The sequence below is a fragment of the Arvicanthis niloticus genome, chromosome 24 (genome assembly GCF_011762505.2).
Source record: "Arvicanthis niloticus isolate mArvNil1 chromosome 24, mArvNil1.pat.X, whole genome shotgun sequence".
NCBI lineage: Eukaryota > Metazoa > Chordata > Mammalia > Rodentia > Muridae > Arvicanthis > Arvicanthis niloticus.
The window spans coordinates 36,915,958-36,929,453 of record NC_133432.1 but is presented as its reverse complement, the minus strand read 5'-3'; the positions used below and the strand labels follow the sequence as shown (position 1 = coordinate 36,929,453).

General features: G+C 37.7%; 1 pseudogene; it reads right to left on the bottom strand.

Annotated features, from left to right (window-relative positions):
* Window positions 1–3,162: 3,162 nt before the first annotated feature.
* Window positions 3,163–13,496, bottom strand: part of LOC143438133 (vomeronasal type-2 receptor 116-like) — a 67,669-nt pseudogene continuing 57,335 nt past the window's right edge.

Below are 13,496 nucleotides of genomic sequence, written 5' to 3'. Positions count from 1 at the left end.
GCTTCTATTTATTTAGTGGTTATGCAACTGTTTAGATGGTTTATCTGCTCCTCATTTAACTTTGGTACCTGGTATCTATCTAGAAAATTGTCCGTTTTATCCAGATTTTCCAATTTTGTTGAGTATAGGCCTTTGTAGTAGGGTCTGATGATTTTTAAAATTTCCTCTGTTTCTGTTGTTATGTCTCACTTTTCAGTTCTGATTTTATTAATTTGAGTACTGTCTCTGCGCCCTTTGGTTAGTCTGGCTAAGGGTTTGTCTGTCTTGTTGATTTTCTCAAAGAACCAGCTCCTGGTTTTGTTGATATTTTGTATAGTTCTTTTTGTTTCAACTTGGTTGATTTCAGCCCTGAGTTTGATTATTTACTGTCGTCTACTCCTCTAGGGTATATTAGCTTCTTTTTGTTCTAATGCTTTCAGGTGTGCTGTCAATTTATTAATGAACGTTCTTTCTATTTTCTTTTTGTGGGCACTTAGAGATATGATTTTTCCTCTTAGTACTGCTTTCATGGAGTCCCACAAATTTTGATATGATGTGTCCTCATTGTCATTTAACTCTAAAAAGTCTTTAATTTCTTTCTTTATTTCTTCCTTGACCAAGGTATCATTGAGTAGAGCATTGTTCAGTTTCCACTGTATGTGGGCTTTCTGTTGTTTTTGTCCAAGTCAAAGATAAGTCTTAGTCCATGGTGGTCTGATAGGGTACAAGGGATTATTTCAATCTTTTTGTATCTGTTGAGGCCTGTTTTGTGACCAATTATATGGTCTATTTTGGAGAAGGTACCATGAGGTGCTGAGAAGAAGGTATATTCTTTTGTTTTAGGATGGAATGTTCTATAGATGTCAGTTAAGTCCAATTGGTTCATAACTTCTGTTAGTTTCATTGTGTCTTAGTTTAGTTTCTGTTTCCATGATCTGTCCATAGCTGAGAGTGGGGTGTTGAAATCTCCCACTATTATTGTGTGAGGTGCAAAGTATGCTTTAGTAAAGTTTCTTTTATGTATGTAGGTGCCCTTGCATTTGGAGCATAGATGTTCAGAATTGCAAGTTCCTCTTGGTACATTTTTTCTTTGATGAATATGAAGTGTCCTTTTTTATCTTTTTTGATTACTTTTGGTTGAAAAATGATTTTATTTGATAGTAGAATTGCTATTCCAGCTTGTTTCTTGGGGCCATTAGCTTGGAAGATTGTTTTCCAACCTTTTACTCTGAGGTAGTGTCTGTCTTTGTCACAAAGGTGCGTTTCCCAATTTTTGTCACTTTGGTTGGTTGGATTATTGTTTGTTCTTTATATTGTCCAACATTAAGTATCTGGTTTACTTTGTTGAATGTAATGGGCTCCTCCAAGCTCTCTGTTCAGCTAGTCTCCTCATGAAATCTATTCTTTCTTGTGTGGTCTTGTGATTGAAATTTCTTCTGTTACTTACAGTATTTGTTTAGTGTCTTCTGCAGTGCTGGCTTGGTGGTCAGAAACTCGGTTGTGTTTATGTTGAAATGTCCTTATTTCTTTTCAAATTCAGAAGACTACTTGACTTGCATACTAGTCTTGCCTGGCAGTTATCTGCTTTTGGGACTTAAAATACATCATTTCATGACTTTTTGGTTCAGGGTTGATGATGGTATTCTGATGCTTTGCTTTTGTAGCTGAGTTGGTGTTTTTTCCTATATGACAATTTAATTTAATGGTTTTGTGCTTTGTATCTTTGACATCTTGACTATAAGATGTCATGGAGAAGTTCTTCCATGGTCATGGCTATTTGGGGTTCTGAATGTCACTTGTGTTTGAATGTTGGTTTCTTCTTTTGGGCTTGGGGAATTTTCTGCCTTAATGTTGTTGAATGGATTTCCTGTACCTTTGGTGTTTACTTCACTAGTCTTATGGGTTCTTAGGTCTGGTCTTCCTTGGAGTCATGATCATTCATTTACTTTTTTCTTATTGGTATCTGTATGTATTATTTCTCACCCCATTTCCATCCTGATAGTCTTTCTTTGGCTTTCTTGTATTCATTGTCCATGCTTCCCCCTATGCTTTTCTTGTTTTTTTTTTTTTTTTTTTTTTATTTCAACCCCTTTGTCTCTCCTCTTCTTAGTTTCATTGCTTAAGTTTTTTTATGTTGCTGAATTTTTCATCTCTCTTGCTGCCTTTTACTTTTATATTGATGACTTTCTCTGTGGGTCTTGCATTAGATTCATTTTCCTATTGAGTTTTCACTTTCATGTCATTGATCATTTTTTTTACAAGAAAACTTTGAACTGTTCATCTGATATTTTATCTATTTCAGAATGTTGCTTTCCTTTTCAATGTTCCCTGTGTTTTGTGTTGTAGATTACAAATCTTCTGGTTTATATGTTTCTTCTGGATTTTGGAGATGTGGTGGTGAATTATATTAACAGTTTAGACAATAGGGAAAGTAAGCACTACAAATTCGCTGATCTCTTTGCCAGTCTCCACAAAGTCTGAAACCTCAGAAAGCTGAGCTAACACCTTATCTTTTTTCCTTTGCCATTTTTGTTACATTTTGTAGGTTTTTTTTTTTTTTTTTTTTTTTTTTTAAAAAAAACACTGTATAAGACAGTATAGAAGTTACTCAAAAAATTAAAACTAGTACCACCATTGAATTTAACCAGTGGATCTATATACCAGTCTTGGTGTATAGATCCAGAAGACATCTACAGAGGTATTTGCAAATCCATGGTTATTGTACTTGTATGGTAGCTAAAAAAGTAAGAATGTTACATATCTATCAACAGATGACTAGATAAATTAAATATGGAATATATTCACAGTGGCATTTATTTAACCTTAAAAATGAATAAAGTCATGACATTTAAGAGAAAAATTATGGATGCAAAAATTGCTAAATTATGTGACTTAAGCCATGATTATAAGTATAAATACCATAGGCAAATGACATTAATTCTCTTTTTCTCCCCAATAACATGAAAGTAGAAAGTAGCCAAGAGAGGGAAGAAAGTGACAGAGCTGGTAAAGAGGAGGGGTAATGAAACATATATATGAATAAGAAACAATGATTGTTTTAAGATTAAGGAACACAAGGAGACTGCAGGGACGGGGGTATCAGTTTCTGAGGGGATGAATAGGGACAAAATACATGTATGAGAATGTAATAATGTACTAACTTGAAAAATTAATAAGAATTTATTAAGTCTTACAACTATACTTTATTTTGTTTCTGTAACCCTGAATAGAGTTCCTTTGTGGTTTTAACAAAATGATGTAGCACTTAGGAGCAAAGATGCAGACTAGAAGTCCTGCACTGGAGGCCAAAATGGAGAAGACCTCCACAGCCACCATGAGCTTTCCCTTGGTACTGTGGTAGACAGGGAGGAAGGTGACCCAGACACTGCAGAACACCAGCATGCTGAATGTCAGGAACTTAGCTTCATTGAAAGTGTCAGGTAGGTTCCTGGCCAAGAAAGCCACAGTGAAGCTGCCCAGGCCCAGAGCCCCCAGATATCCCAGCACACAGTAGAAGGCAGTGACTGAGCCCTTGTTGCACATGATGATAATCTGTTCATGTTCAGAGTGTGTGTCTGTGTCAATGAAGGGAGGAGAGTTTCCCAGCCAGACTCCACACAAGATAATTTGGATCAAGGTGCAGATGGGAACAATGAAGTTAGGTGCCCGTGTTACCAACAACCACCTGATTCTTCTTCCTGGAGCTGTGACCTTGAAGGCCAGAACCACAGTAATAGTTTTGGCCAAGACAGTGGAAACAGCCACAGTGAACACCACTCCAAATGTGGTCTGCTGTAGGATGCAAGTGGCTGTGTTGGGATGGCCAATGAAGAGAAAAGAGCAGAGAAAACAGAAATTAAGGGCTATGAGCAGGATGTAGCTGAGAGTGCGGTTATTTGCCTTCACAATGGGAGTGTTTTTCTGCTTCAGAAAGATGCCAAGAACTAGAGATGACAGTACAGAGAAGCACAAGGCTATGCAGGACAGACTTATCCCCATGGGATCTTCATAATCCAGGAAGGTCATAGATTTTTGGAGGCAGTGGTCTTGTGCTTTGTTTGCATATTGATGGTCTAGACACTGCATACACTGATCCACATCTGGTGAAAATGAGCAGTTTTGTTATATCATGTTCATTATTCTTTTGTTCATTTCCTCTCTTTTTCACCCCCTTATTTAAGTAGGTTAGCCTGATAGCCTTCCTTTGTTACTTCAGACATCAAATGAAAGAGCATTATGCAGGGAATAATGCGACTACTACATTGTGACATGGACAAAGTTATGAGTTCCCTAATTCAATTATATGTTGGCTTGAAGATTCTGATGGCGTGGGTTTTCCCCTTTCCAAAAACTTAGGAACTTATACTACACAGCTTCAGTTTGGTTACAATATTGCCTCCATATGAAGCATTTCCCTGGGCTGGGGACAGACAGTTCACCAGGTAAATTCACTTGTTGCACAAGCCTGATGATGTGAGTTTGGATTCCCATGTAAAGGCTGGATGTAGCAACACAAATGTCTCTAATCCCAGTGCACCCCTATGGTTAGATGAGAGACAGAGACAGAACTTGTCTTGGGAGCTTGTGGGACATCCAGCCTAGCTAATGCATCTGTGAAGAGACATGGTCTCCTGGAAAATAGAAGGGTGCTGACTGACTCCTCAATTCCATATGTGTATTATGGTACACGCATTCCCACTCACATGGACTCTTTCCTCAACACTCTCTCAATTTAGCAAAATAACAAATTTAGTGTCATTTGTCATATTTGAGCAGTGATGTTTTCAATCTTGGAGTCTTTATATTGTATGTGTATAAGTGAATATTTATAGTTGTGCTGGTGCATATGTGTGCATGAATATGTACGCATGCTGTAGTTGTACATGTGGCATCCAGAGGTCAACTTAAGGTACATTCCTCCTGAGCAATCTATTTTGCTTTATAATATGTGGTTTCTCTGGAGAGTGCTGATTAGGTTAGTCTGGCTGGCCAGGGAGTACTAAGGATTTGTATTTCTGTCCCTCCCAGTAGAGGGATTACAGGCACAGGCCACCACCACACCTGGATTTTTATGTGATTGTTTGTTGGAAGACCCTGCTATTAAGGGTGCAGTCCATGTCTGGAAAAGCTCACCTTTTAGTCCTTACTGCCTGTAACTCCAAAACACCTCTGAGGAAGGTCACGTAGTCTATGGCCATTTTATAGGTTCAACTTCCTGTTTCCTTACAAGAACCTGCCTGGCAGGCTCTTGGAATTCCACTTCATATAAGTGAGACATTCCCACCTTATCAATTAATGTATATCCACCTTTGAAATTCCTACCCATTCCCCCAAGATCTATATAGCCCTGTTCACCCCAAGTAAAGTTGACCTGTCTCACTAAAGCTGATTTGAGAAGTCAATCTGTCCATCTGTACTCACATCCTCTCGATCCTGCCCCTTCCCCCTGCCTACCCTTTGTCCTTGACAGCCAATGGCCAGCAGCCCTAGGTGAGAAGGTAGGTTCATAATTGTTAGAAATTTACTGAAATTCTTATGCTTATGGGTAAGTACTTTACTTACTGAGCCATCTCCCCATTGTATTTTCTCTTCTTTATCCTATGGCTTGTTAAAAGATAGTAAATGTTAGATTTACAAAAGATTCAGCTGACCTCAACATAGACCACCAAACAAAATGTTAAGGAAGTGAAGATGTCACTTCCCCTCCACTCTAGGGTAAAAAGCCAAAAAGAAAGGGAAACTCCAGAAACAACCCCAGTAAACCAAAGTTTTGGATGGGATATGTATATCTTATCCCTCCTATCAACACTTAGAAGCCATCATTGAAGAGGAGGTAGAAAGAGTATAAGAGCAAAATGGTGAAGAGGAATGCTGCAGGACTATCTTCTGGACATGATATGGTAGCTGCACCCATTAACTCATAGCAGATGTGTTTGCCTGAGCAAGGCTTGCATAAGATTAGGACAGCTAACATTTTCATATAGGCCAGGGATGGGCTCATGAGCTCCACTCTAGCTGAGGCTATAGAGGACTTTATGGCTTTGGGGGAAGAAGAGTCAGTTTCCTTCTGGGATGTTTCTGGTAAGTCAACCATTTTTTAGTAGATGTGTGTTTTAACAGCACTAATCAGACTTGGTGGGTTATAAAATCAAAATGACGAAACAAAAAATAAAGATGACATAAAATTGAGAGGGGGAAATGGACGATCTATGTATAAAACTACTAGAGAACACATATTAAAAAATATTTTCGAATGGCAGGCCCTAGAAGCAAACTATTCAAAGACGCTGATGTTCTGCATGAAGTAGATGCTGAGAAGGGACATGGTGCCACCTGTGTCAAGTTACTTATTAAAGTGGGACAAAGAGGGAGTAGTTCATAGAGAAAATTCACTGAGGGGGCTGAGAAAATGTCTTAGTAAAATGTATGTCATGTAAGTATGAGGACTTGAGTTCAATTCCCAGCACCCATGTAAAAATACAAGTGCAACTCCAAGCACCTATAATCTCCAGACTGGTTTGGCAGAGACATGAAGGTCTCTCAAGCTTGCTAGCTAGCTTGTATAGCAAAATTAGCAGGCTGTAGATTAAGTGAAAGATCTTGTCTCAAAAAAGTAGGTCAAGAGTGATATATGCATGCGCGCACATGCATGCACACTCCATCTCCCATGACCCTCTACTACTACCATCAGCACCACCACTGTGCTTGAGAAAGAAGAAAACTTGGTTTTCCTGTTTCTAAAGTCTGTCCCATGTACTAAGAATGCAAGGGCCCACAGAACATTCTAAACATCCACAGGAACTGCCCTGAACTATAATTCAGTATACATCAACGTACTCAGGTAGAAGCTGAAGGGTGCCAGTGGGGAGGGAGTTTTTAACCAAACTTATTCAGTTGGAGGCACTGGCAAGATTGTTTAGTTGGAAAAAGCACTGGCTCTGCAAGCCTGAGATCTTGAGTGTTATTCCTGGACCTGCAAAAAGGTAAAAGGAGAGAACTGATCTCCCACAGTTGTCTTTGGTTTCTACTTGCACGACATGTGTGTTGTGGTGGTTTGAATAAGAATGTCACCTATGAATCATATATTTGAATACCTAGTCAAAAGTGAATGACAGTTACTTGAGAAGGATTAGAAGGTGTAGTATTTTTGGAGGAAGTGCGACATTGGGGGTAGGGTTTGAGGCTTTCAAAAGACAAATTCTGGCCCAGTGGCTCTCTTTCTGTTGTGTGCAGATCCAGATGTAGAACTCTGAGCTATTTATTCAGCACCATGTCTGTGTGTGACACAAGGCTTCTTACTATGACGATAATGGACTAAAGCTCTGAAACTCAGCAAGCCCCAACTAAATGCTTTCTTTTATAGGAGTTGTCATGGTCATTGTGGATCATCACAGTAGTCGAATAATGATGAAGTCAACAGTTGATAACAGGAGTGAGGTATTGCTGTGTCTGGGCTAACAATGTTTGTTGTAGGAATGTAGAAGAGTTTTGGATTTTGGACCAGAACAGTGGTTGGGTGATTTAAGTAGACCTTAAGGTACCATCCTAGTTGGAGCATGGAAGACAGTGGTGCAGGGAGCAATGTAGATTATGATGGCCTGGCTCAAGATGCTTCACAGAAGAGGAATATTACTAACTAGCCTAGAAAGTGTTCTTGTGATATTTTGGAGATGAATGTGGCAGCTTTCTCGCTTTGTCCAAAAAAAAAAAAAAAAAAATCTGTTTGAGGCCAAACTTAAGAAACTTAGATTAATGGCATGGCTAGAGCAGATTTCAAGACAGTCTAGTATTGACTGTTGTGTGGTTATTAGTGGCCACCCTTATGCAGATCTATAATGAAAAGGAGTAATCTGAGCAAGGAAAAAACCAAAATGTATGGTTTGAGGAGGTGATGAACACCAGAAAATATAAGGCACTAAGACCAGTGTTCAAGGAGATAATACATTTAAAGAAAAGCCTGATGCTAACTCAATAAAGGAAGTGGAGAAAGATCTCACCCAGCTAAAGCTTCCAAATTGTGGAAAGAAATTAAGGAAAAGCTCAAGCAATGAATGAAACCAGTAACAACAGAAAGCAAATGAAGATGTAGTTGAATGATGGGGCCATGTTCCAGCCCCAGCAATTAGCAGAGTGGTGGCAGTTTCACCCACATGGTTCTGGATTTAGCGTCAAGAATCCATGAAAGGGGCTGTGGACTCTTCCTCCATAGCTAAGTAAATTACCAGGCTTGTATTAGGGGTGTCCCTTAATTGAGGCCCAAAGAGGGCCTGAGTGGAGCTGTGAAGGTGAAGTCTTGATTGTGTTGGAGACACTAAGATATTGGAAATACCACAGTTGTGGGATATCTTCTGAGGAACACTGCTGACCAGCTGTGTGATGAATCCAAGAAAGACAAGTGTACTGCAGACAACAAAGCTGGAAGGAATTGGAGTACTGAAAAATGCTTTGGCATCAGAAATGGGAATGCAGAATTTGGTTTGCTCTGCTGGTTTTTGGTCTTCCACTGATCCAGTATTTCCTTACTTTGGCCCTTTTCTTCCCTTTTGAAATGGTAATGCATATTTTGTGTCATTTTAGGTTGGAGATATGTGATCAGAGTTTTGACTTATATTTAACTGGGAGTTATATTTAAGAGATTGTCTTGAGTTTCAGAAGAGACTTTGAACTTTGAACTTTGAACTTTTAAACAGTGTTGAGACTGTTATAGACTATAGAAACTTTAGCAATTGGACTAACTGCATTTTTAAATAAAATATGGCCTCATTCTTATGTGGGGGTCTCAGCTGAGAATGGAATCATTGATCTGGGAAGCATTTCTCAGCTAAATCTGTAGAGTTCAGCACTGTGGGGAATTAAAACTCATAGAATGAGATAAAAAGTGGTTCCCTTGAAAACAGGTGAAAAATATTTTTAGATACCTCTTTCAGCCTTAGGTAAGGAGAGTTGCCTATGTTTTAAGCCTGGAGACAAGTCTGAGAATGCTAAGAATGAGGGTGGCATATCATGTTTGTCCTTCTTCCCTCTTCCACCACAGATATTTGAAAATCTGTTACCCTTGACTATATTCAGAGATATCTGGAGAAACATCCATTAGGGAAATACTTGCCCTGACTTCAGGGTGATGAAAAATCTGAAAACATCCTTTGTCTGTTTCATTTCAACCCCCTCCCCTTGCTCTTCCCAGAATTGTAAGAAAGAGAAAGGAATTTTAACTATCACATTTAAATCACTTCAGCCAATCACATTTTGTGTACTGAAACCTGAACTAGATAGCGTGTGAATGTGAGTGTGAAAGCACCTAGCCATTTCTTGTGTCTTGTACATAGCCTCAGAAGACACAGGGAGCACTGATGAAAGTCCTCTAAGCCCTGGGATAGCAATCAAAGACATCTGTGGGAAGGCAAATTATTTGGATAAAATTATTTTTATAACAAGTTCTCATTATGTAGCCCTGGCTGTCATGGAACCTGTTATGTAAACCATGCTGGTTGTAAACTCCGAGGTCTGCTTATCTTTACCTCCTGAATACAGAAGGTGTGCACTACTACACTTTTGCTTAACATTCATTTTTTTTTATTAATAAACAACTTGGGCCAAGGACATGGCTCATTATGTAAAGTGTTTGCAGTAAATGTGAGAATCTGAGTTCAGATGCCCTTAATCCTCATAAAAAGAGACTCTTAATTAGAAGTAGAAAAAATTTTCGTACAGCACACACTTACCTGTCTCATTGGAAATTTCATTCTCTGGGCATGGAATGCAGTCAAAACAACAGGCTACTTTTCCTTCTGGGATGGATTTTCTGAATCCAGGACCACAACTTTTACTGCATACAGACTGGGGGGTCTGAGGAAAATCAGATATGTGTAAGTTATAATTCTTATTTTTGCCTACTATTCTAGTAATCATATTGTTCATAAAACTGGATCATTAACAAACATAATTTTTGTATCTATAGATAGCTGGATGTTGCTATTGCTTGTACATGACACATCCATTTAATGGTGATGACCTTTAACCTATGACTTGAACATGGTAAAGCCTTTCATTGGAGAGATCTTGGGCTTGGGAAAATGACCCAGTTTAAGAGCATGTAAGAGCATGTAAGAGAGAACTCTTGCAGAGGTGATGAATTTAGTTTCCAGAACCCATATTACATGGTTCAAAACTACCTGTAACTCCAGATTCAGGAGATCAGATAGCCTCTGTTGGCCTCCATGAGCACCTGCACTCAACAGCTGTATATTTGTGTATTCATACAAATAATGAAAAATAAACACAAGTATTTTTTAAAGGAAAGGAAGTTGGTGATTGCAGGTTTGTCATTGGGAGGCCTATTGTAACAATGACCTAATCCTACCTCTATTTTTGTACCTAGCTGCCATGAGGTGAGGGGCTTCTACTTCCACAAACACACCCTTGTACATCATCACAAATTCAAAAGTAACAGCTAAATGGGTCTCTGATACAAACCTCTAAATTCATCCTGAAGATATGTTTAATAATGTCAATAATGAAAACCATATCATTTATTTACACATTGGTAATGAACATGCTTTAGTTACATACAGTAGATAAGAAAATTCTCTTTCTAAAAGTGGAAATGTAAAATTTAAAAAATTTATTCATGCTTCAGGGAGTTGCTGGGTGTGATGATGATGTGAAAGTTGCTTCTGAAAGACTAGAGGCCCAGGAAGGAACAATAGACTCTACTTTTAGCATAGAAAGAAAAAAAAAAGAAATCGGCTTATTGAAATTTTTCTTTCCAAAGGAATGGCCAAGTTGGCACCAAGTTTCACCATCTTGCCTGCATTAGATCAAGGACAAAGGTAGCAGCCATGTCCTCTAGACATGGACACTAGAAAAACAGCAGGTGGAAACATGGTCAACTTGATGTACAGAGAGGCAAGCAGTGGGTGGCTTGATGACTAGAGCATAACCAGATGAGTAGATGGAAGCTGAAAAAAGGCACAAGAGCTTAGAGTTGAGATTTTCCCTGGGCATTCTGTAGACAACTGCTTGAATAGAATACACCCCTGTCAATGCCTTGGTGAACTACTGTGAGATATTTTATCTACTATTATTCATGCCCCTAAAACATGTACTATTTCTCATTCATACTTTACTCTCTCTATTCTCATTTTCCCAATTCCTTCTTCATTTTACTATGTAATTATGGGTGCTATTGGCTCTAAAAATCTGTGAAACATATTTTTTCTACTAAGTACCTTATTGATGCTATCTCTGAACCATGGCAGGGAAACAAGAAAAACATACAAGTGTCTTCTAATTCAAGTTCATCTCAATATTTCTGAGAAATCACTGTATTTGTTATTGTCCTTGACTCTTCCCCATGATAAACAGTAATTGATGAAAAGACAGCACATGCTCAAAGATGGTTAGATTTAATATCATGAAAATAAGTATTCTATAAATCTATGTATAGATTCAATGCAATCTCAATTAAAATCCTGATGTTATTCTTCACAGAAAGAGGACTACCCTAAATTTTATATGAAGCCACAAAAGGTCCTAGATAGAAAAAATAACTTGAACAGAAAGAAAAAGTGCTGAAGGGAAAACAATCCAAATTGTAAGATACATCACAGAGCTGAAGTAACAAATCAATAAGGTATTGACACAAAAGCAGACACGCACATCACTGAAACAAATATGAAGATTCAAAATGAGTACATGGAAATTCAGCTACTTAATATTTGACAAAAATTGAAAAAACTCAAGCTGAAGAAAAGAAAGCACTTTCAACAAATGGTGCTGGGGAAAATGGTTGTCCATGCTTAAAAGAAGAAAATTAGATCTTTTTCTAACCATGCTGCACAAGTCTAACTCCAAATGGATCAAAATTTTAAACACTAAACCAAAAATAATCAAACTGCTAGAAGAAAATCGATAAACAGTCTCACAACGCCTAATGAAATAGAAGCAGTCATTAAGTTTCCCAACAAAAAGAAAAAGAGAAAAAGAAAGAAGGAAGAAAGAAAGAAAGAAAGAAAGAAAGAAAGAAAGAAAGAAAAGAGAAAAAGAAAAAAACCCAGGGCTAGATAGTTTTAGTGCAGAATTTTACCAGACTTTCAAATAAGAGCTAATACCAGTGCTCCTCAAATTATTCCATAAAATAGAAACAGAATAACACTACAGAAGTCATACTTTTAGGCCACAGTTACCTAAACCACACAGACTCAACAAAGAAAGAGAACTTCAGACTAATTTTGCTTATGAATATCAACATAAAAATACAGCATAAAATTCTAACAAACTGAATCAAAGAACACATCAAAAACACCATTCACTGTGCTCAAATAGTCTTCATTACAAGCATGAATATACAAAAAATCCATCAACATATTCCACTATATAAAGAAACCAAGAGAGGGGAAAAATACATGATCATCTCATTAGATGTTGAGAAAACCTACAACAAAATCCAACATTTCTTCATGTTAAAGGCTTAGAGAGATCAGGGATTCATAGCACATATCCAAACTCAATAAAAGCAATAAAGTGCAAGCCAATAGCCAGCATCGAATTAAATGGAGAGAAACTTGAAGCCATATCACTAAAATCAGAGACAGGACAAGGCTGCCAATTCCCTATCTATTCAATATAGCATTTGAAGTTCTAGCTAGAGTAATAAGACAACAAAAGGAGATCAAGGGAGTACAAATTGAAAAGGAGGAAGTTAAGATATTACCATTTTCAAATGATATGATAGTATACATATGTGAACCCCAAAATTCTACCAGAGAACTCCTACAGCTGATAATTTGTGGCTGGATATAAAATTAACTCAAATCAGTAGCCCTTCTTTATACAATGGTGGATGGGCCAAGTAATAAATTAGGGAATCACAATAGCCACAAATAATATAAAATATCTTTGTATAACTCTAATCAATCTAGTGAAAGATCTTTATGACAAGAACTTCAAGTCTCTGAAGAAAAAAATGAAGAAGATATCAGGAGGTAGGAAGATTTCCTATGCTCAAAAATTGGTAGGACTTACATAGTGAAAATGATCATTTTACCAAAAGCAACCTACAGATTTAATACCATTGCCATAAAAACTCCAACACATTTTTTTTTTTTTAAAAATAGACCTTGAAAGAGCAATTCTCAACTTCGGAATAGCAAAAACAGTCCTGAACAGTGACTAAATTTCTGGAGAAATCACCATCTCAGACCTCAAGCTCTACTAAAGAGCAATAGTAATAAAAATTGTATGGTATTGTTACAGAAACAGGTCGGGTGATCAATGGAACTGAATTGAGGTCCCTGAAATAAACCCACACACCTATGGTCACATTATCTTTGACAAAGAAGCTAAAACATACAATAAAAAAAAGAAAGCATCTTCAACAAATGGTTCTGGTCTGGATATCTGTATGTAGAAGAAGGCAAATAGATCCATATTTATCATTCTGCACAAAATTCAAGTCCAAATGGGTTAAGGACCTCAACACAAAATGGGATACACTAAATCTCATAGAAGAGAGAACT